Genomic DNA, 24469 nt, shown 5'->3' on the forward strand with positions numbered 1-24469 from the left:
ATATCTCTACTTTCTGAGGCCTTCTTTCCCAAGGTGATAATTTTAAGTGCTATCAGGATGTACACATGCATTGTCACAGTCCTATTTATCCTATTTTATCTTGTTATATTTATCTTGTGTCATGTGACCCTATCTGATTTACACAGTGATTTCAGTCAGATGCCGGTATTTGGCAGTGTAGAGATACAGTGTAGTGGTGTAACAACAATCATTTGAGCTGCATTCATTGCTGGTGCCATCAGTATCACGGAGGCCTTTCATGCTGCAAAACCTGAATATGGACCCAAGAAAGACTTATGTCAGCCAGGAATTCAGTAGGTTACTTTTGTATAACCTCATATAGGTTTGGCTAGAATGCCTGGAGGAAGATAGGTCTAAACTGGTATAAAGTGAGAGCTAGCACTGCTGTACACATTAAATGTTTCTAGGTGTGCCAGTCTGCCATTATTTTCCAAGTCCCTCAGGTTTTCTTCCCTCCCTTGTGACCTAACTTTTCCCTACTCCCCAGCCTCATGAATGTCTTCTTCCTTGCACCTGAAAGATTACTTTGTCATCATGTTAGTCCCTGATATCGTACATGGTCTGTCATGCATCCTGTACCCAGCTGCTACCTTTGCTACGTTAGTACATGGTTATAGGCTGGAGTAGAAAAGAAAATGGGAAAGGATGGTAGAGGAAACAAGTGCTTAGATTTGCCAATTCTTTTTTAATAGTTGAAAAGTAAAAATGGTCTAATCAGGCAAGCAAGTTCAAAGCTTAAAGAAAATAGATAAATGGTAGTGATGTTAATCAAAACACAAAATTATCAATCTAGTGGGAGCAGAGGTGTTAAAATATTTATGCAATATGTTCTCCCCTCCTCTTCCTAGCCTTGTAGTACCTATGGCCCTGCTGATGTAACAGCGTGATGGTGGAATGCTTGGGATAACTCATGGCTCCTGACAGCCTTCAGCAGCCACGACATGAGCTGCAGCTAGCTGAAGTTGAATCTGGAGGCAGTGCACAAACAGTTCAGGTGGCATTAGAATCTGTTTCAGGAAGCCCTAATGCAGGTGTCTCAGCTGGTCATGATGATCATATGTAATTCTACCCAGATGGCTTTGGTCAGATCGTGCCAAGGATGGACTTGGCATTTGCCCAGAAAATCCTTTATGGTAATTCTGAGGTCTTTGTGGTACCCTCCGCAGCCTCTGTTGACTTGTGTGGCAGGAGGGGTTGCAGGCAGCTGGGGAGCAGCAGGGCCCACTCCACAATCAGCAGAGACTGAACCACTGGAACTGAGCTGTGTGCAGGGCTGTTTCCTAAGGCCCATCTACTCTGGCATTGTAACTCTGGCAGAGCTTACTCAAGGCTAAAATTTGCAATTCTGTATATGGATGCCAGTATTGTTCATTCTACTTATCAATGCTCAGGAAGAGGAAATACCATCCATAGTGATAGCTACAGGTAACACAGTGATTGATGGGACAGTAAACATGGAGCATTTACTGTTGCAAAGCAATCAAAATTGCTTCCTTAGTCACAGTCCAACATATTTGGACCATAAGTACCATATATACTGGCAAAAAAAGTAGGCTACATCTGCAGGATGTGTTGTATAGAGACCTAAAAGTAGTTTCAGGTAACAGATGGCAACTCTCAGTCTGTTATATAAAATTATTTGTAAACGTCAGGAAAAAGATAAAAATAGAATTAATTTAGTCAAAAATTCCTGCAGATTTAAAGAACATATTGAGATTATATATGATGGGCAATAGGAGTGTTTGACAGGAAAATGATTGCAGTGCACTCAGTGTATTGAAACTAAGCCTAAATAGTGGAAGAGGAGGGCTTCCCCTCTCTTCATCTCCTTTGGAATTTATCAATGGAGTAAAAAGATGTGCAGCTTTTACCTCCAAAGTCAACACTAGTGTGGGTCACCACACTTCAGGGTTCAATCATGATGCATTGAAATCCCAAAGTTCTTAGACTAAGCCAAGGTAGCAAAGGCTGAGGTGATTTTACCATCTTTACTGACTCTGCTCTAGTCCCAGCTGTTACTCAAAATACTAAGACTTCACTACTTTTGCCCCTTTGTGCTTTGGTTTCTCCTTCTTTCTTTTCTAGTCCCTCTGATTTCTTTCTGTATGTTAGTCAAGTCTTATTTAATTAGCTGAAAGATGACACACTTTTTCATTAATAGTGGCTGGTATGGGAGAACCTAGTAAGACCAAAAGGCATTTTCTTATTTGTTTAGTATTCAGGATTTTTTCCTCCCTTTCTTTCTTGTTATGCCTGTACATCCCTTTTGGCTTCTCAGTGTGAATCTTTAAGCTATTTTAATTTGTTTTCCCATCCCTAAAAATACTGTTAACTCTATTACCAACATTTTGGTTTGTCAAGACTGCAAAAACAGGAGTGTTATTTCTGGTCTATATTTTGTATAAGTAAATTAAAGAGAAAGGGATACAACTGAAGATCTAGGTGACCCTTCAAGTAATTTACTGGGTAGGACTTGCTACTGCATCCCCCACTTTCTTTATAAAACACACGTTTCTGTATGCTATTCTGCTATGTAATTAAACAGGATGGAATTGCTGGGCTCGTAACCCTGACATTTTGTATGGTACAAGGCAGCATCGTGTTAGCTCCTTTGTACTGATAGACCAAGGTAGTCACCACAGGGACTACATCTCATTAAGCAAGGATTTAGAAAAGGGGCTGGTGTAGTTTCTTTGAAGTGGACTTCTGTTACATATCTTCACTGTACAGAAAGAAAGCTATTAAGCTGAACAAGGTGATCTTCCCATCATACAGCACTTGATTGTTGTATATGGATAAACTGATCATCTTAATTCAGAAAGAAAATGAGACTACTGGAGAGAATTCACATAATGAAGTGTTTGGGTAAAAACTATCAAGACACACCATATATGTAGTCAGCAGATCAAAGAAAAGGAGGGAAGATAATATAGCACTTATATATAGCAAAGTACACTGATTGTGTATATATACTGATTTATATATATAAAATTAATATATATAAAATATATAATAATTAAGTCACAGAAGATGCAGATGTATCTTATGCTATCAATTTCTACATTTGAGCAATTGACTCGGAAAAGTGTTAGAATTGGAGCATGCTATAGGTCTTAATAACTGTCTCTTTGAACAATGCACACAGATCCACATTTGATGTTTGACATTTGAAAAAGTTATATGGCTGTTGTATAGAACAAGTGATGACAGTGGTACTGCTTGGCCAAAACCGTACCTGGGAATGACTGTCTTCAGCATCAAACTCCATGGCTACTTAGTGGCTTAGCTTTTGTAATAATTTCAAAGCCTGGTCATCAAAACAGTCAGCTCTTTCTGCTTGCTGCTCTGGGCCCTGGACCTCTCTTTCTTAGGAGGCAGTAATCCTGCCATCCTTGCTGTGCTTAAATTCTGCAGCTCCATTGAGTTCAAAAAAGAGAATGATTATGGTCATGGTCATTCTCCTCTTCCTGTAGTACACAAATCTGCAGAATTCCTATGGCTGTTGTTGCATCTTCAAAGTCAGTGGTTTCATTTCTCTTTTCCTCTTGTAGTCAAATAAAATCCAATTATTAACAATGCACTCTTGCATTATTATACACCAGTGTTTCTGCTATGAAGGGCAGTTATTGCATGCCTATAACTAGTGTTTCCTTGGCTGCACATCCTGTTGCCTTCATCATTCTAGAAATCGTGCTAAACTTATGTTCTTCATTCTGGTTTACAAGGCACCTCTAGCTTAGGGACATTCTTTTGGCCTTTAGAATGAGTTGCTTCTTTCTGTGATGACATTGAGTCATCTTTAGTGTTGTTCTGTCTACTGGATGTAGCTCTTCTGATGGTCATCTAAAGGTATCTGACAAGTATGTTGGTCATGCAATGCGCTCAGAGTTGTCCAACCACCAAACTATTTCTCGGTCCTGTCTTCCTTCTCTGCATCTGGGCAGCCTTCTGCCTCCCACTGGCAACAGCACTCAGCCATAGCTTCGTCAGCAGAAGCCCAGGGTCCTTAGGTCTCTTTTCCTTCTAGCTGTAGCAATGTCTGACCATCCTAATCTGTACAGAGAGAGTTATTCTATTCCATTCCCTTCTTGAGCAGCTATTGAACTCATTTTCCTCTGCCTGTCACCAAAAGCCAGGTTTTGCCTGTAGGGTGGTAGTGATTGAAAGCCCACTCCCTGCCATGCTTGGCCAGCTGTTGAAGACTTACCCAAAAGGTTACACAGCTACTACTCTAGTGACCTGGGAAGTGTGAGGAGCAGTGGCTGATACTGAGAGGCACTCCTCTTGTTCATTTTTTCACAGCCCTGCAGCTGTTTTTGCCTGGTTTTATATGCTGGAGTGTGAACTCACTTGGGAGGTCTTATGCTGTCACCTTAAAGGAAAAGGGCTAGTCAGTGGATATTCCATGTATGTCTTTTTTGGCTATAGAAGTTAACTAGGGAATTCATGGATCCACTGCTGTTATGGTCAGTATCCCTTTGAAGTAATACAGATCATATGCTCCATTTACAGAAGCATCTGAGCTGCTGCTACAGAAAGAAACTATCACTTAACATGGGCCATCAGATCAATCTGTATTATAGTCTGCTTTTCAATAAAAAAGAAATCAGAAAAGTTTTTATAAAGGCTAATTTCCTTAGATTTCTCCTTCTTTTGTATAGGAACGATACATTTAAAGTGTCTGTGTTTGTGCCAACAGATTTTTCTCTTAAGCTAGTCCTGAGAAATTGCTCTTCCTCTCCAAGGACACTCCTCTGTGGTCTGCTGTAGGCTAACCAGCTAAACTGAATCTCAGCCTGTTTCAACACTTGAAAGCTGCTGTTCACAGAATTTTTCAGGAAAGATGGACTGAGATTTTTTCAGCTGCCCAAAGTGAACTTGGGAAACCAGTGAGAGAACAGGGACTCAAATACAGTGGTACACAGATGGGTCTGGTGGTTTGGAAGCAGTCTGAAGCTATGCCAAAAATTACTACCCATTTCTATTAAACCTGTATGTACTTGTATGAGTCTGCAGCCACCTGCCATGGTATTGTGACCTAAACCAGACTAGTGCGTTCACTATATTGTTAGGCAGCATTCTGAAACCTGGTATTAATCCTGACTGAGAACATGGCTTCTTGTTTGTAGTTCAGGTGTGTTGCTGTATAATACAACTTGTTCAGCTACCTTTGTATTTCTAGTGAGAGTCTATAAAGCTCTACTTGTCTTAAAAAATACGGGAAAAAGATAAAGGAGCAAATAATCTCTCTGTCTCACTGTGATGCTGAGGTTATCAGAAATCCCTGTTCTTGTTATCTACAAAAACAAAAGAAGGAACTGCTTGAAAAGCAACCCATGCACTTATATTTTCTCCCACTCTCACCTTCTTGGGTTTTTTTTTATCCACTCTAACCTGAATTTGGCAATCTGCAGGATGGGTTGTAAATTACTGCATTGATGTCAATATTTGCAAATGATGGAAAGAAATTGGGAGTTCTTTGACTTGCTAGTGACTGAATACTGCTTCATGTAAGAACATGCTATTTCATATGAAGAAGTTAGCAAGTCCTTCAGAGCTGCAGAAATTTAAGATGAAGTAGGATCATTTTGTAGACCAGCAATAATTCCACTTCTTTATTGAATTTCCATTTTGGTTGGTTTTTCTTTTTGCATTTAAAAAGTTACTTCCATTCTCTCTCAAGTAATTTAGCAGGTTGAAACATGGACAGATCTTTACATGCATGTGGAAAATAATTTTCTTAAAATGAATACATCTATTCAGATACTTTTTCACACCTTTGTCTGATGGATCTTATTTTCCTTTTTTTTTCTTTTAAATAATTTTGGCCATTCCCATGTTTCTATTAGCTTTTCCCAAAAATACACTGTACAAGAGAGAATCCTGGGTCTGTGACTGAAATCAGATCAGTTTCAAACATAAACTAATGACCTCATTTATCTCGCATAAAATATATGAGGTTTATTTTTGTTGGAACGGTATTACCTTACCACGTAATGAACATAAAATATATCTCCTGATTCAGTGTTCTTATACCTTAATCCCTTTCTCCTTTTCTGAATTTGGTTACTTGGTTCCTATCACAGCTACTTTTATTTGTTTAGGGTGACTTCTTTTGTTAAGGTGACCCCATGCAGTGCTACAGGCTGGAGGGAGAGTGTCTGGGAAGCTGCCCAGTGGAAAAGGACCTGGGGGTGGCCAGCAGGCACTGAGCCAGCCGTGGCCAGAGTAGCCAGGAAGGCCAATGGACCTTCCAGCAGGACCATGGAAATGGTTGTTCCTTTGTACTTGGCACTGGTGAGGTGGCACCTCAAGTCGTGTGTCCAGTTCTGGGCTCCTCACTACAAGAAGGACATTAAGGTGCTGGAGTGTGTCCAGAGAAGGGCAACAAAGGTGGTGAAGGGTCTACAGGGGAAGTCCTCTGAGGAGCAGCTGAGGGAGCTGGGATTGTTTAGCCTGGGGAAAAGGAGGTTCAGGGGAGACCTCATCACTCTCTGCAACTTCCTGAAAGGAGGTTGTAGACAGGTGGGAGTCAGCCTCTTCTCCCAGGCAGCTGGTGATGGGATGAGAGGGCATAGCCTCAAGCTGTGCCAGGGGAGGTTTAGTTTTGACATCAGAAAGAATTTCTTGAAGGAGAGGGTTGTTAGGCATTGAAATGGGTTGCCCAGGGAGGTGGTGGAGTTAGCATCCCTGGAAGTGTTCAAGAAATGACCAGATGTGGCACTTAGTGCTATAGTTTGTTTGACAGGGTGGTGATCTGTCAAAGGTTGGACTTAAAAACCTTAGAGGTCTTTTCCAACCTAAATGATTATGTATTCTGTAGCTCTTTATCAACATGATATTGAATTTATGGTGACTCGACTTTTATCTTTTGTTTCAAATAATGCTGATAAAAATCGTATTTTCCCTACTCCAACACACAGTTTTTAATGACATAAAGAAGCATGTTGCAGGAATGAACACAACTTATAGTTTACTAAAGCAAAAGTGAAAGGTTGTGTGTGCAAAAGTAAAGAGATAGAAATGTATTTTTATTCTCTACTTCCGATTAGCAGGCGATGTACAGCCACTTCTTAGGGCTTCGGCACATGTAGTAGTTGCTCCAGAAAGTAAACACTGTGAATAATGAATGCCTCCCCTTCCTCCTCCTTTCTTTAGCTTTTGTATCTGAGCTGACATCGTACGGTGTGGAATATCCCTTTGGTTAGTTTGGGTCAGCTGGCTTAGTTGTGTCCCCTCCCAAACCTTGCCCACCCTCAGCCTACTGGTGAGGGGCAGAAAGTTGGAGAGACAGTGCTGATGCTGTGCCAGCCCTGCTCAGCAGTAACCACAACACTGGTGTGTTATCAACACCTTTCTAGATACCAATGTGAAGCACTGCACTGTGAGGGCTGCTGAGGGGAAAATTAACTGCATCTCAGGCAGAGTCGATAGGATCTATAAGCACAGATATCTTCCAAGAAAAATTCTAGCTACAGCTTGTGACAACATCATAAGTTTAGATGGATTCTTGAAGACAACAGCAAGATGGAAGTGAAAGACATTAGATTTCTGTAGGCATTTACCAAACGAGAACACTTGGGGAAAAAATGGCAAGCAAATAGTAGAAGTGACTTTTTGAATAACTGAAGCATAATTCAAATTGACAGGATTGGCTAGTGAAGGAAAAGTGAAGTTGCAAAACAAGTTTCTTTTACTGAAGGAGATAAAAGAGAAAACAAAGTATCATATGAGCAGAGGAGAGAAGGCAAGATCTGCAGAAAAGAGGAAAAAGTTGTGATGATAATGTCTGGGGTCCAAGGAACAGTAAACATGATAAACTGTGAAAGAGAACAGATAACAAATAGTCTGAAAAGCTGGGGAATTTAAGGAAGATTCAGTTAGCATCAGGAAGAGGACATACAATGTAACTGGTACTCCCTTCTGAAGAAAAAGGGTAGGCTGTCATGAGAATGGATCCAGAAAAAAGATCTGAAACTTATAATCCAGTGAACAGAAGTGTATGTATTTCCTAGAAACTTCCTGTGGAGTTTTCCCATTTCCTAAAGAAAGAAGGGCAAAGGTGTGATGATCAACAGATGACTCAAGTTGGTGCTAAGATCGATGAATTACTGAGAACAGTACAGAAAAAAGATATTTCATAATGGATATGCTAATATTATGGATAGTTTATGAGATTCAGTTTAGACCCATACAGGGGGCAATAAAGTTGAGATAGAGCTACATTTATGTAAAAACCATGCCTACATGAATAGAAGGAGGATGGAAGGGCAAAGGACATGAAGGCTTATCACACAGCATGACCTGGAGCAATACAGGCATGGTACTGTTAGAGCAACAGTCATCCAAGGCAGACTGCTGGGATCAGGGAAAAAAACCCCAACACACTAGTTTTAAGAAAGCATTTTTTAAACTCATGAGAAGGCTTATGTGAGCCTACAACCTACCAGGAATAAAACCTGAGTTTACAAGAGCCCCTTCCTCTTTTATGGTCTTAAATGTTTATCTAGATGGTCTCTAACTGTTTCTCTTCATCTTGTCTTATGACAACTTCTTCTTGTTAACTGTCGTTTTGTAGTGTCATACCACCGTTACACACTTAACATTGCAGTAGTTTTTGAGCATTTCAGCCTTTCCCAGGTCTCTTGAAACAGAGAGGTAAAATAAATCCATAGCCACATGGTCTTCTGTTGTTCTTTCTTCCTCAAAAGCTTGTTCTGCCTTATAAGGTATTTTTTCTTGCTTCTTTAACCAATTGCTTTGCCATAGCTAAACACTTTAAACCTGACTTTAGGAAAACAAGGTTTATGTGATTGTGCATCTGCTAATCTTTCCTTATGAACCTTGAATTCATTGGCCTATTTCATCCAGATTTGACCAATAGGAAGAAAAATTAAAAGTATAAAGTTTCTGAAAAAATGATGCCTTTATCTGAACAGCTGGGTAAAGAAGAGAGCCTTCTAGAGGAAAGGCCATAAGAGCTCAGTCTTGTAAGTTAAATTAAAATCCACATGGGAAGTCATCCTATAGGCACAAATCCTGAGGAAACCAGGTTGGAAACAGTAATGTAAGAAAAGCCCTTGAAACTAGAGTTTTGCTAAACACACATGAATCATTCTTGGTCTCAGTTTTAAAGGATTACTGCTCATCCCCAACTAAGAAAGTATCTACATTAAAGAAAAGCATGCTAAAAATTAGCATAAGGTTTCTCAGCAGCAGTGAATGATTAACATACATCCAAACAGTCTCTGTTCAAAAATAAAAATTTTGCTGCTAGGAGGAAAGGGAACATGTTGAGAACAAGACTGTTTCATGGTAGTTCTTTCATGAAGTGTGATTTTAAGAACAGGGGGAAATTATTTTGAAGTTATGACTTTGGGAATTTTATTCTTCTGATTAATTCCTTGAAAACCGGCATGTCTGCATTTGCCCCTCAGTGCAGATGATGGAAAGTGGCCTAATGCCAACCACAAGCAATGACTGTGAATGCAATGATGGTAGCAATAATGATATTACAGTTGAAAGATGTTTCCACTAAAGACTGAAATTAAATAGCTCTGACTGTATTTACCAATGATGATAATGAGCAGTAAGTTCCTTTTCCATAGGAAAGAGGCTGAAAGCGGAAATACAGTATTCAGTATTTCTGTTTTTTCTGTTACAGAAGTGCATTCCATGTAAAAAATCTATTTTCTTCTTCCCATCTACAATACTGTTTTTATGCAAAATTCACACATATATTCTGTACCACTTTTACATCTGTTGATAATAGCTATAATCCAGTGGATATTTCTTTGCATATGAGGTGGAATCAGCACCTTCATCCTAAAGATAAACAAGATTGATCATAAATCTTTGATCTCACAAACCCACACTTTGTTTGCTAATCTCCAGCCAGCTGTGTACTGCAGCATCATGCATTTGCATATTAGCAACTGATGATTTATACCCTCTATACCAAAACTCCCAGTGACTCCCTCCTCTCATATATCTGTTGATAGCATCACTAGTGTCAAACAAAATCGCCAGTGACTCTGTGATGCATTCAGTTCTGTGGGAGCAAAACGGGACTTCATAAAGGACTTTCCTTACTATGGTCCTGCAGCTTCAAGACTCTACTTGGAGGCTTTTTTTTACCTCCACATTTCTAAGCAATATGCTGTACACCTGACTAATAATTAACAGCTCTTTTTTTTTTCCTTTCGAGGACCTAATCAGGCTAGGTAAGTTATTGGGCCTGATCCTTTTGCTGGGACATCTCAAGTTATGGTAAAACTTCTGCAAAGGTAAACAAATAAAACTCCACCCATATCTTAATTTGTTCTATAAGCTTCTTTTTTGCAATTTTCTTAGCATTGAAGTGAATATGAGCACAGCATTCACTTCAGCTGCCAGAGTTAGCTCCAGAGATTTGTTCACAAAGCAGCACAACCTCAGCTTGCTGTCACAGGCAGATTTGTTATGAGTTTCTGTGATTCCTCTGCTGCTGGTGCTCTGCCCGCTGTGACGGTGGTTGGTCTCCCACAGTGGCATTTGCCTGCAACTCTGCCTGTGCCACCGTGGTGCTGTGTGGGCTCAAGCCAGAGCTCGTGTGCCCACAGTGGTGGGTGTCACCACTCCAAAGGATGTCATCCTCACCATGTCAGGGCATGCAGTGCTTTTAGCTCACAATTTTAACTCTCACATGTACATTATGTGTTTCTGTGGGCAGAATGCTTTGCTGTGAAATCTGTAGTGTTCTGAATAGCGGATTGCGGAGAGGTGCTCACAAAGCCTGTTCTGTTTATGCTGTGCATTCCTCAGTCAGAACTGGACTTTTCTTGGTCATGCACATAATTTGAGTCCAGCAAACCCCCAAGCAGTGTCCTTTCTTGAGCTATGGATATTTTTTAGAGACTTGCAACACCAGTTTTTGTTGTGTTTTGTATGCAACTATATAAGAGTGGCTTTAATCGCAGCCTTGGGCAGTCGGTGATTTCCTTCTAGTGTTTTCCAAGAGAAGTCTGCTTCTGGTCTTTATTATTGGGACCATAAACAGGAGTGGGAGATTGTGGGTTGATCCAGAGCTAGGAAGGTCAAGTGGCACCAAAGGAATGGGATGTCTCTTTCAGTGCCTCAATGGTTAACACACTGGCACTTGAGCATATTTGTCTGCATATCACTTCTGCAGTAATTAAAGACACCTTTTCATGCAAATGGTTCTTAAAAGTTCAAAGAGATGGAGGAGGAGGAGGATGTGTAAAAGATCACCTCATCGGGCTTATCAGTTAATATTTTTTTTCAAAGCTTGAGTCATCTCGAATTGTTTCTCTTGCTAAAGCAGAAATATTTTTGTTAATGAAGTAACAGAAGCTTTTTTCTTAGCCAGCATCCCCACACACACACACAAAAAGGTGCCAAATGTGAATCTTTGTATTCTAGTCCTGAGCTGCTGGTACTTCATCAGTAAACAAGTCACATGATATTTTAGACCTGAAATGTCAATTAAGCCTTCCTTAGGAATATTAAACAAGAGAATAAGTCTGAGATGAACAGTACTCTAGGATGTTATGTGGAATATAGCCCCTAAAAGAGAATGTCTTTTAGGTTGTTTTTTCTGTGATGATAAATGAAAAATAGTTGTAAGACTTGTAAGACTTGTTGACATCTATGTGTGCCATGATGTCAAGTGTTAGAATGAATTCAGTGGTAAATTAAGGGATAGGGAAAAAAAAGGCGAACCGCCATTTGCTAAAAATTCCTTCTGAAGTGTTTGTGATGTCTTTGCTGTTGAGGACACTTATTTGTAATTTTCCAGAATTAGATCTGAACCCATCCAGAATGGGCTTTAAGTGGGAAGAAATATCTAGCGCTATTTTGGGAGGAACAAAGATTTTTCAGTGTGCGGGTCAGTACTCTGAAGGAGAAGGTTTATTTTACTTTTTTAGGAGACTTTTGTCATGGGTAAAAACTGTGTAGTGTGCTACTCACCTTATTGAGGGAACTGGCGGAAGAGCTCACCAAGACACACTTCATTGTTTATCGACAGTCCTGGCAGACCAGAGAGGTCCTAGATAACTGGAACTTGGCCAATGTGATGCCCATCCACAAGAAAGGGCCAGAAGGAGGATCTGAGAAACTGCAGGCTTGTCAGCCTGACCTCAGTGCCCAGCAAGGTTATGGAACAGATCATCTTGAGTGCGATCACACGGCACCTACAGGATGGCCCAGGAATCAGACCCATGCATTTAGGAGGGGCAGGTCCTGCCTGACCAACCTGATCTCCTTTCATGACCAGGTGATCCACCTGATGGATGAGGAGAAAGCTGTGGATGTAGTCTACCTGGACTTCAGCAAAACCTTTGATGCTATTTCCCACAGCGTACTCCTGGAAAAGCTGGAAGCCCATGTCTTGGACAGGTGCACTCTCCACTGGAGTAAACTGGCTGGATGGCTGGCCCCAGAGAGTGGTGGGGAATGGTGTTGCATCCAGTTGGTGGCCGGTCACCAGTGGTGTCCCCCAGGGTCCAGTCCCATTTAATATCTTCATTGATGATCTGGATAAGGGAATCGAGTATAATATCAGCAAATTTGCAGATTACACCAAGTAGGTACAGGACTGTTGATTTCCTTGAGGGTAGGAGAGCTCTGCAGAGGGACCTGGACAGGCTGGATAGATGGGCTGAATCCAAAACCAAATCCTGCACTTTGGCCACAACAACCCCATGGAGCACTACAGGTTGAGGACAGAGTGGCTGGAGAGCAGCCAGGCAGAAAGGAATAGGAGTTCTGACTGACAGGAAGATGAGCCAGCAGTGTGCCCAGGTGGCCAAGAAGGCCAGTGACATCCTGGCCTGCATCAAAACAGTGTGTCCAGCAGGACCAGGGAAGTGATTCTTCCTCTGTACTTGGCACTGATGAGGCTGCACCTCGAGTCCTGTGTCCAGTTCTGGGCTCCTCAGTTTAGGAAGGATGTTGAGGTGCTGGAGCAGGTCCAGAGAAGGGCAACAAGGCTGGTAAAGGATCTGGAGCACAAGTCCTATGAGGAGAGGCTGAGGGAGCTGTGGTTGTTTAGCCTGGAGAAGGGCAGACCTCCTCACTCTCTACAACTACCTGAAAGGAGGTTGTAGCCAGGTGGAGATCAGTCTCTTCTCCCAGGCAACCAGCAGCAGGACAAGAGGGCACGGGCTTAAGCTGCACAGGCGAGGTTTACATTAGACATTTGGAAGAGGTTCTTCACAGAAGGAGTGATTGGGCACTGGAAAGTGCTGCCCAGGAAGGTGGTGGAGTCACCGTCCCTGAAGGTGTTTAAGAAAAGACTGGATGTGGCACTTAGTGCCATGGACTAGTTGAGAAGGTGGTGTTAGATCATAGGTTAGACTTGATGATCTCAGAGATCTTTTCCAACCTCATTGATTCTGTGATTCTTGATTAATTTTTTCCCCATAAATTTGAATTTAGGCAAAGTAATACTGGACATAACTTGTAAAGTTCTCATAATGACTCTATAGTGTGCTATAGGGAACAATACAAATTGATGGCAACACAAGATGATGGCAAGAAGATGCACAGGCTAAGATATAGCTTTCTGTATTCTTCTGACCCATAACATGGCCTTCAGCTTTGTTTTATTTGTATGGGGTTTTGGGGTTGGTTTTATAGGTACCACTGGTCCCTCAAACCTTTTAGTGAGATTGATAGCTGCTTGTGCATTTATTCTACAATCTCTTTACAATATATAATTTTTGTGGAAGCTTTATACATATCACAATTTATTCTATTGTCCTAATCTTTTCACTTCTTAAAATAGCTGCTATTATGTCGTATTTTGAAGGGCTGAATTGTTTTCTACTTTTTCCCCCTGTTGCATAAAGATTAAGTGGACTATCTTAGTTTCAGGTCAGATACCATTTTATCAGGACAGTGAAATGACTGTGGATGAAATCCCAACCTGCAGCATTTCTGTCTCCCACATTGAAAAGACAATTACTTAGATCCTTGTAGATGGGCTTTAAAGCTGGGCGTAATCCAGTGGTGAATGAAATGCAGAACTGTACAAATCAGTGACATTTAGCCTAACCACACATCAGTCCAGGTGGCAAGATAAATTGGTATTCCACTGTTTCCAGCCCATTTTCATGGTTAGCACTCCTAATACAAGAAACAGTTTTGGTACCTCCTGTGTGATTTTTGTGCATGTGCACACAGTTATGGAAACACACTTTATTCTGTATTTGAATTTTCTGGTTCAGGTAAACTTCTAAAGCACTTGAATTTCATTTCACACTCGTCTTAAAAACAATTGTACTTTCTGGAGAGAGAGCACTCACCTTTTCCTTTGTCTTTCATCCTTCCTCTCATTTGTGTGAAGAAATTGTATCACTCAGTTGTTACATTTCAGTAGTAGATGCTACACCCATTTTACCCGAAAGCATATTTTTCTGAAATAAACCCTAGATATATTTACTTGTCAACAGATATGCTCTATAACTTCCTTCAAGAAGGATAAAAATAGTAAAATACATGAAGCATTTAGATGTTTCTGAAATCTACCCTTAAAAAGAGCAAGAGCCAGCAATCCCTTGTGCCAACCTCTTTTATCCCTTGCAAAGCTATTTCTCATTTATTGTAATGCTTAACAATTCCATTTCACAGTGTGCTTTAGATTCCCAACAACAGCAAAAAAAAAAAAATTACTTAAGAAAAAACAGCTTGCAAATCCAACACCAGGCATCTGTTTCTGTACGGTTCTAAATGAAGCCTTACCATTTCTTAACTAATGAAAATCTTTTCCATGTGGAATAAACTCTTAGTTCTTAGCACCATTAGTAATGCTTAAAAAAAATACATTCAAAATGGTTCTGTTGCCAACTGCCTTTGACTGTCTCAATAAGACATTGAAACAGACCTTCTGCTCTAAATTAATAAGGCCAATCACAGCCACACAAAGCCCAGAATGACTGATCATTCTTCTAGTGTCGTTGCTATCTTTACTGAGGTCAGATAAATCACTTTCAAGCTGTTAAATCAATGATCATAAATTAGGGCTCTGTTTTTACAGCACCTTGTGGGAAATTCTCATGGTTAAATTAATCTAACAGCTGCAGTGAAGAGCACCTCCCACAAGATCATGTCAAAAGTTCTCCCCCTACTCACCACTTTTTTTTTTCTTTTAAAAGGGAAAAAAAGGACTGAATTATTTGTTTTTACCTAGCACATAAAATGAAATCCCTCTGTCTATCCCTGCTAATTCGTGTTTCAATTGTACCCAGCTGTTTAAATTGCACTGTGCAGAGATTGCCTTGATCCCCAGGTGCTGGTACTCCATCTGTGCTGCTCTGAGAGACTATTTACAGCCGAGGTTAGGCCAGTGATTGCTGGGATGGAAAACTCATTTCTCAGCCTGGCTTTTATTTACACTCTTATTAAAGATCCTTTCACTCATGTTGGAATGGCAGCTAGTGGCTGCAGTAAGCGTTTGGCATTGAGCCAAGCAGCAAAATTACCATGTCGATGAAAGATAGCCTGCTTCCATTTTAACCTTTCACTGTTCCCCCTTTCCATCTATATTTGCATGAAGAAGGATGATTATTGAAAGAGATAGGGGGACAAAGGGATGAGAGAATCCTTGTCAACTGAGCTTTTCAAGGGATAAACCAATGGTTTGTGATCAATTTTGAGAAATCTTTACTGTCTTACTAATTTCCCACTCCTTTCCCTTAATTGCTATTAGATTTTATTTTTATAGAGCTCATGCTCTGTTTGCATCCTTCCCCCACTGCTACCCTGTGCCTTGTGAACACAACCCTGGATATGTCTGCAACGTTGAGGTTTCTACTTCATCCCCAATGCAGGTCACACAGAGCCACAGCAACACCCTCGAAGCATTTTTCGCCTACAAATATGCCTCTGAGAAATGAATCACTTTCTTGGGACCAAAGAGCTCATTGCACACACCGTGTTATGCTACTGGGGAGGGCAAGGGGAGTATGACCAGTGGGTGGGGGAGGCTGGCATGCAGTCATCACACTATGGCCCTAGATACATTTTAAAAATAAATATTTCTCCAGAGACCTCAGTGCGTTTGTTTTGTAAGAACAGAGGATTGGTGACAAGAAAATCTACCTCACATGTTGGGAGACAACAACCAACATTGTTAAGTGCCAGCTATAGCCCAGCACAACAAGCAGGAGACCCCAAACCCTCAAGCATCTCTATCAAGCTCTGTTTGTGAGGCAGCCCATGATTGGAAGTGCAGTAGCTATGGTGGTTCTTGACTGCTAGCAAAGCCACACTTTTCTCCCTTCTCCTGCTTCCAGAGCAGGAGAGATGAGTCTATTTCCATTTTTCCTGAGTGGAAGAGCACTGACTCTGCTGACAGGTTTACAAGGACTGGTGTTCTTGCTTCTGAGCCTTGGTTTTGGTAGTGGGCAAGTAGAAGCATTCATCCCCTACCCCAACAAAAAAAGAGGCTATTTTCTGAGGGATTTAAGCCTTAGGTGTTTATGTCATCTGTTTTTTAGGCACTACTTAACCTTGCATGCCCCCAAGAAATGCAGGCTCCACTCATCACCAGGAGGATGCTGGTGATCAGGGGCAGGTAACTTCACTGACCCAAGCTGTCTGACAGCCACAGGCTGGTGCATTCCTAGGAGCTGCAGATATATGTGGCTTTTCAATACAAAAGTATCTGTTGAATCCTCCAAAGAATGAACAAAATTGAGTTATTCCCAGTTCAATTTTTAAAACTTGATTTTGTCTTCATTGAGTATGAGACACCTGGAGAAAGGATTGCCTTGCTATTTCTTCCTCACTAGTCCTCCTAAAAGGTAGAGGGTTTGTTAACATAAGCATAAATGTATATTTAGCTGCATTCTGACAGCTAAAAGAGGTGTATCTACAGAATACCGCTTGCTTTCAGCTCCTGGAACAGGCACCAACAGATCACATCTTCCAACGTTGGTTGCTGCTCAAAGTTATTTTTTCCTGTATACATACATTACATATATATATACACACATATACACAATATATAATTATTATAAGTTCAATTTCAATATTCTACAAAAGCTTATTTATTAGAACTCAGTCTGTGCCACATAGCTAACCTCAGGACTCCAGGTTAGTTGCGTGTTGTTTTTCCCATTTTCTAATTGACTGAGTACCTGAGTCCCACGCTACCTGCTTTCCTAATGAAGCCAGCACCAGGGAAATCTTGCAGGAGTGGTAGCAGAAAGGAAAGACTGAGAAATTTTACATAACAGTAAATATTTTTCTTTTTTTCCCCCTCTCCTTCCTTTTTTTATTGGCACTTAACACATCTTCCCTAAAACACCCTTCTTAGAAAAATGTTACCACAGAAAGATTTACTGTCTGAGCATTGTGTTTTATATTTTTCCTATTCATAGAATACTTATATGTCTGGACACAAAACTTAGTTTGAAGCTTGTGTTTTGATTCTTGTCTGGCTCATTTAAACTGCTTCTATGCTGGTGCTCAAGCAGAGAGGGAGTAAGAATGATGTTCCAGCTCCTCTAACATATTCTAAATTCCCAGATGTAAAATTCAATTGCATGAGGGCCGATGAAAAACAAGCACTAAGAGAGGGCACAAAGACCAGCAAAGTAAATTTATTTTTTTAATTGGGAGCACAGTGAACACAATCCTCAGAAAATGCAGCATAAGAACTTTGCATTAGGAGCTTGTTCATGGAGTACCTTGATCTCAGCTAGATGAGTTGCTGTTGACATTTGGCTGACAAAGCTCTAGGGGAAGCTGGTGGATGCTAAGAAATAAGACATTTGGTGCAATTAGCTGTGGTACCAACCCAGGAATGAAAGTAAACAGGCACAACATGCATATGAGAGGATTCTTCAGAATCAAGGCTTAAACTGCTTGCGGCTGCAGCAATTCCCTGCTCTTTGTACATTCTTTGGCAATTACCTGTTTAAATAACTGGTTTGCCTGCTTTTAGATCCTGGAGAACTGCAACTCAATTTGGCTTCTTGTCTCCCCTTCCTCATCCCAGTATGTGCTGAGACACTGCACCCTACCCTGAAGCAGCTGCCTCAGCCCACATCTGCTGCGGAGGGCTGTGTTTAAAAATTAAACTGATACACATTTATGAGACCTAGATGGGCAGAGTCAGTCTAAATTCTGAACAGACTGAAATGACTGCAGGGGTGTCAGCTGCTTTTACATCCCTGAGCTTTATTGAATATTATACTGGGCAGAGAAATGGTCTTTGTTCAGGAACAATTTGTGCTACTTGATGAAGTGACTGCCTAGTCATTTGTCTTCTGCAGTAACTCTCATGGGAAAACAGTATCTTTTCTTGCAATTTTAGTCATGGATATCTTGCAGTATTTTCATATTCTTAAATCTTACCTTCCTAAAGCAAAAATAGCAAAATTTCAAGTTTCTTTGCTTAGTCCCTGAAAAGTTGCAGCAATTACAGAAATAAGCAACAACTATCATATGAGAAGCTAAATGTTGTATCTGAGCTTGTGTGATAACCTCTGGATCTTCCAGACAGCTCTTAATTTGCCAAGGAAAAGTTCCTTGCAAAATTTCCCCAGATAATAACTGAGTCGAAGAACTGGGGTAACAATGTCTCAGAAAGTTGAACCCTCTAAAATCAACTTAAAAACCATTAAAGTTTCCCCTTTCAAATAGGAGAATTAAAATATTACATGCATGCAAGTTTTAATTTGGAGGTAATGAGCAATGTTAGGTTAACGAAGACACTCTTTCTCTTTCTATGAGTCTTCCCTTTAGCTACTAGTAATTCCTGCAGTACTGGTGATGCTGTCAAGTGTCAGAACCCGTAGGAAGCAATGGTGAGAGGAGGTGGATGGCCAAGGACTCAGTGGCACATCTCAAACAGCAGTTAACTGCTCCAAAATGTTTTAAATCAGATAGGGGTAGAGTAAGGAAAGGAAAAATACCACCAATAGCATAAATGAACCAGGAAGATACTCTGTTGGAGCACAGTCTGTTGGGAAAGGCCTCAAATTACCACAGGCAGGCAGAACACCCAGCCAACAGACTGGTAACTCCAGGGATGACTGCAAAGTGCAGAGACAACGCCAAACCAGTACAGCTGGTTGTCTTGACAGAGGAATGCCATAAGGGATTATTTTTATTGCTTAAAGGAATAAATGCCTGGGAGGTAAAGATGAGGGACATTTTGACTCCTTAGAAGCCAAGAAATTATGCACTAAAACACCAAAGAAAAAGGATGTAATTCTAATCTTAGGCGGCCTCAAATTTATGAAGGTTCAGAGATCTCATCTGTCTGCACATCTGAATAATCAGTCTTAAATTAACTGCATTAAAAATTTAATTACTTTTTTCTACTGCAGCCACCTCCCTCTCCCCTTAGTATTTTGTGGCAGAGTGCTGTCGACGATTTCTGCAGCTTCAAATTTATGACTAATTGTCGTTAAATTATTAAGAGTCTTCGAATCACATATCTTTTATCGACCTGTAGACACATTTTGTGTATCTTGATCAAACTCCTTTTCAATAACCTCACTCTCAAAACACAGCTTCCCCCAAAATCATTTTACATCCCCAAAAGGTTATGGTATCCTTGGTTTTGCAAAGTGGGTGATTTAAAAAAAAAAGCCTTAATCCTTCCTCCTAACAAGAATAAGATGTGCAAAAACTTTGGTTTATATAAGCCTTCCTGGAAAGCATAAGAGAAACTGAAATCCGTAAAAGCCGCAGTGTAATAACATAAAGAAGTCAACTTTTTGTGAAGGTACATCTCTCTATCAGGATACATTAAGAAGACAAAATTTCTGGCCTCAGTTTTACAGAAACTGTACAAAATGCGATTAACTACTTGGATTGTTCCCTTATGTCAACTATGTACATTAGGTAGGATACTACGAACATATTATTTGGCAAAAGAATGATTTTCTATATGAATTAAAGAAACTTATGTCCAAATCTGAAGAGTTGCATTGATTGCCTAAAAAAAATTAAAATAACAAGCTTTACTTGACCTACAAGCTTACAGAATTTAGGGCATAGGAAATGTTAAAGCAAGAGGATGATTGGAGCAGGGTCCTTTAGGTTCAGTTGATGTGCAACAGTTCCCTGTCACTTCATGCTATCAGCACTTATTCAGCTGACACCAGCAAGCCAGGTAAAGCTGTGCTGAAGTTTTATTTGTACAGCAATTTTAAGCTTGACACTGTGGTTGGACTGCAGTAATGAACTGTAGGACTTTACGGGAGAGTGAGAAGAACCAGAGTGAAAGTGAGACATTGCTTCTCTCTGCACTCTCCATTATGCTCAGTGAATACAATGGGCATGTGCAGCACTTTAAAAACTGGAGTAGTGCTAGAACAGATCATAGAATCACAGAATCATAGAAATAGCCGGGTTGGAAGAGACCTCTGAAATCATCAAGTCCAATTCTTGATCCACTATCACCTCGGTTACTAAACCATGGCATTCAGTGCCACATCCAATCTCATCTTAAAAACCTCCAGGGATGGAGAATCCACCACTTCCCTGGGCAGCCCATTCCAATGTCTGATTCTTCTCTCTGTAAAGAATTTCTTCCTAATATCTGACCTAAACCTCCCCTGGCACACCTTAAGCCTGTGCCCTCTTGTCCTACTGCTGGTTGCCTGGGAGAAGAGACTGACGCCCACCTGGCTACAACTTCCTTTCAGGTAGTTGTAGAGAGTGAGGAGGTCTGCCCTGAGCCTCCTCCAGGCTAAACAACCCCAGCTCCCTCAGCCACTTCTTATAGGACTTGTGCTGAAGTCCCTTCACCAGCCTCTTTGCTCTTCTCTAGACCTGCTCCAGCACCTCAATATCCTTCCTGAACTGAGGGGTCCAGAACTGGACACAGCACTCGAGCTGTGGCCTCACCAGCGCTGAGTACAGGGGAAGGATCACTTCCCTAGACCTGTTGGTCACACTGCTTTCCTACTAAGTGCGAGGTGAAATAAGAAGCAGGAGAATTGCTTGTGCTACAATGCAGTCTTTCAAAATATAACAAGTAGATACCTGTCCAGCTCTCATTCTCTTGCTGGCAACCCAGGTGGGCATTGTCCATGGCTGTGCTGGTACAGTGCAAGGTCAGTGTTAGTTCCTGCATCTTCATTACCTTTGAAAACATCTTTGGTTACTAAATAATCATGAATGCTTGCTTCAGTAGAATCTATCAATTCATCCTTGGATTTGCTTGAACATAAACTCAGAACACAATTTAAGACAGCGATTCCTAAGGAACTGGGGATGAGGGAAAACTTATTCCAACTATGTTATCATTTCCAATATTACACCCAATGCCTCAGAGAGCTGGTAGCTGATCACTTTGTACAGCTCTTCATTGAGTCAGAACATGGCAACTGGCAGTCTGAGCAATGAATCATGATCCAGTGGCAGCACACAGCTCTCATAGCTATCCTAACTCTTCCCAATCAACCCATAGGCTAATGCACCTACAGGAATTTACTTCATTAACTCAAGAGTGAGACCTTTTGTCAGTGAATCATCCACTCCCTTGTAAAGCAGAGCATGCTACTTGTCCATATTGCACAATTAGTAATACACATAAAGAGACTTAGGAAATCTTCATGACAAAGGCAGAATAATAATGATTACAGATCTAGATGGATATATATAATATATAATTTAAAATTTTATTTTAAAACTTTGCACATACACTTCTTCAGTATCCTCCTCTTTTGTTCATTGCACTGAAAAGTTTCAAAAAACACAAAATATATCCCTTTACTAAACATTTTTTGTTCTTAGGTTACAAAAAAATGTGCATTTCACAGTCACAAAGCAGAAGTACATTGGTCCAAAACATCTTCCTTCAGCAGGTCCTCCTTTCTTCAGGACGTATAAACCCCAGACAGTTGTACAGATCTTAAGATGAATTGCCCAATGAAGGAAAGAAAAATGTGGCAGCTATTAAAAAGAAATAAAATCAAAATAAGACACCTATGAAAGAACACCAACAGCAATGGTTAAAAAAAAAAAAAAAGCAAAATGAGCATGGAGGTGGACAAGGGCATCCTCCTTCAAGTACATCACAGGTAGAAATACAGCAGCACGGTTACAGCATCATTTGGTCACTCTCTCTGTAGTAGCCACATCACTGAATCTTCATCTAAGACATATGGAGGAAAACTATTTACACACCTAAAATGTTCAGGAAAAACAACAATTCCACAAAGTTAGCCATTCATGTTTGATACAAAACTGTTGCAAGTATTTGTACATAAAACATAAAATAAAAGCAAAACAACTGAGGCTGGAAGAAACACAGCAGATTTGCTCAGAGCATGTAGTGTTCTTTAAAAACTTAGCAGAAGTTCAGAGCCAAAATTTGCCCAGACATCCTGGAGGCACAGAGTCAACAGTACCTCACAGACCTCTCATCATATTTTAATATGGAAGTAACTGTAAATGGAAACCTACTGATAACAGGATAACTCTGACCACTCTTCCATTAGCTTGTTAGTCCTGTTGTTTTTAAGAATTTTTTAACAAAATTCTCTCTGTCTCCATCATGAGGCCACTAAACATCTTAGACAATATGCTTTTGTGTTCATGAAGGAAGCATTATTGCCTTAACCTACCAAAGGATGGTTGTGTGCCTCACATAAGAACGTGTAAACAAAATTTCTAACCACCTTCTTCAACAAATTAAACAAACAAAATTTTAGGCTGTAGTGCAAGAGAAAAGTGTTCAAAACGTCTGTACTATCTTCTGCAACAGTATTCACAGGAGAATGGTAGAAGCTTCTTGATTTTGAGTTTCTGGAAGTGGGACTGGACTAGGCACCAGAAAACAGTGTTACTCTGCACTAGCAGCTAACTGGCACTCTATTATTAGCGCCTTTCCTTGCCATTATCCAAGGAAGGATAAGAACTTGCCCAACTTTGGAAGCAATACCCATGCACAGACAAGGTTCATCACTGTGCAATAGCAATATGAATGCAGATGTAACTCTGGACTGAGGTTCCTTGCTGCAAAGGCTTAAACAGTTTTGGATACTAAGGGAACTCGCCTGGCAAAACCCAGCACTGCTGGCATCAGGCAGTAACTAAAATAACATGCCAAGGATCTAAAATTTGGACTTGATGCCTAACTTGCTCCAGTTTGAGGACATGAGCTGTCTGCTCCTAACTCGTGAGCTTCACTGAGCCCTGGAGCGCTGCAAGTCTGAATGAGGCACCCATCTGCGCCTATCTGAAAAATGGTATTTTGCACCACGGATCCTCCCTGCCATCAGTGGTTTCTAACGCTGCAACTCATAAAATAATTCAGCCTATAAAGAGAATTGGAAATGCTTTTAATTATTCTTGCTTCTTGCACAATACCTCCCCATTAAATTACTCCTTCCTGCTCTTTCTGTGAGGCTGTGGTGTGAATATGTATTTATACCATGCCTTGAAGCAGAGCACTGACCCCAGTGCAGGGGATGTAAGAAGCTCCTACTGAAAGCAGATAGAAGTGAAAGCCCAAGTACTAATGCAGCAGGTCAGATACACCAGACACTCCAGGGAGGCAAGCACCTAAATGTATAAGAGATACTTTGTAAAAAAGCAAAACGAAAAGCATCACAGCATAGTTTCAGTCATATACTGAAACTTTTTATTGAAATTCTCAGAATTCATTCATTGATGCTAATTGACACTAACTGTTGATACTGCACTTCTGCTCTTTCCAGGAGAGAGACTGACAGTGAACGCTGAATGCAACTCAACCTGGGCCCAGCCACTGCAACATCAGATGACTGATATTGTCAGATGAACAAACACTGTGCAAGCTGATTCACCAGGACCCGCCAGATCATGGTCTGAGAAGTCACCTATTGGTTTGCTTCCCACCAAGTCATGCGATCCGCTAACCCCTCTCTTCAGGGGTGCATTTAAAAAACACTCTTGAATGAGAAGTTGTTTCACTTTTAAATTTTGGCAAATGCTACACAGGAAATCTATTTCCACCACATTGTACTCAGTGATTTTATAAAGACTAGTATGTGTGTTGACACCATGTGACCAAATAATGACCAGCAGTGCATGAGCACTGAAATATTTGACTCAGGCTTGTAGTTGGTACCAGCAAGCACCAGCTTCTCTGCTGTTCAGACGGTTTCACCAGATTTGCCAGCACTAGTTTCTTTATGAAAGAATATCTGAATTGCTAGACAACTATACATCTGCATTTGCAAAGAGACAACAGGAGTTACATAGAGCATGAAAAGCAGGTTTACAAGTTTATTAGGCCAAAAAAAAGTGTGAGAAGTTCTCTTGCTTAAACGTTGAAACATATGAGGGCCTATGGGAAAAAATATTCTAGACTCCAAACCTCTCTTTTCACTCAGATGCATACAGAGAAAGAGGTAAAGAGAAAAAAAATAAGGAAAGAAAAGATAAAGCATGACAGCACATAATCAGATATGCCATTGATTTATGCTGAAGCTCT

At 40.6% G+C, this 24469-nt stretch overlaps 1 long non-coding RNA gene across 1 annotated transcript; it reads left to right on the plus strand.

Moving 5' to 3' along the window:
* The first annotated feature begins 727 nt into the window (after positions 1–727).
* Positions 728–23745, plus strand: LOC114059388. Its single transcript, XR_003571651.1, has 3 exons — positions 728–1015; positions 16524–16600; positions 23712–23745. It is a non-coding gene; the product is annotated as an uncharacterized LOC114059388 (long non-coding RNA).
* Positions 23746–24469: the final 724 nt, after the last annotated feature.

The sequence above is a fragment of the Empidonax traillii genome, unplaced genomic scaffold, assembly GCF_003031625.1.
Source record: "Empidonax traillii isolate 1590-97213 ecotype Southwest subspecies unplaced genomic scaffold, ASM303162v1 scaffold221:size740363, whole genome shotgun sequence".
Classification (NCBI taxonomy): domain Eukaryota; kingdom Metazoa; phylum Chordata; class Aves; order Passeriformes; family Tyrannidae; genus Empidonax; species Empidonax traillii.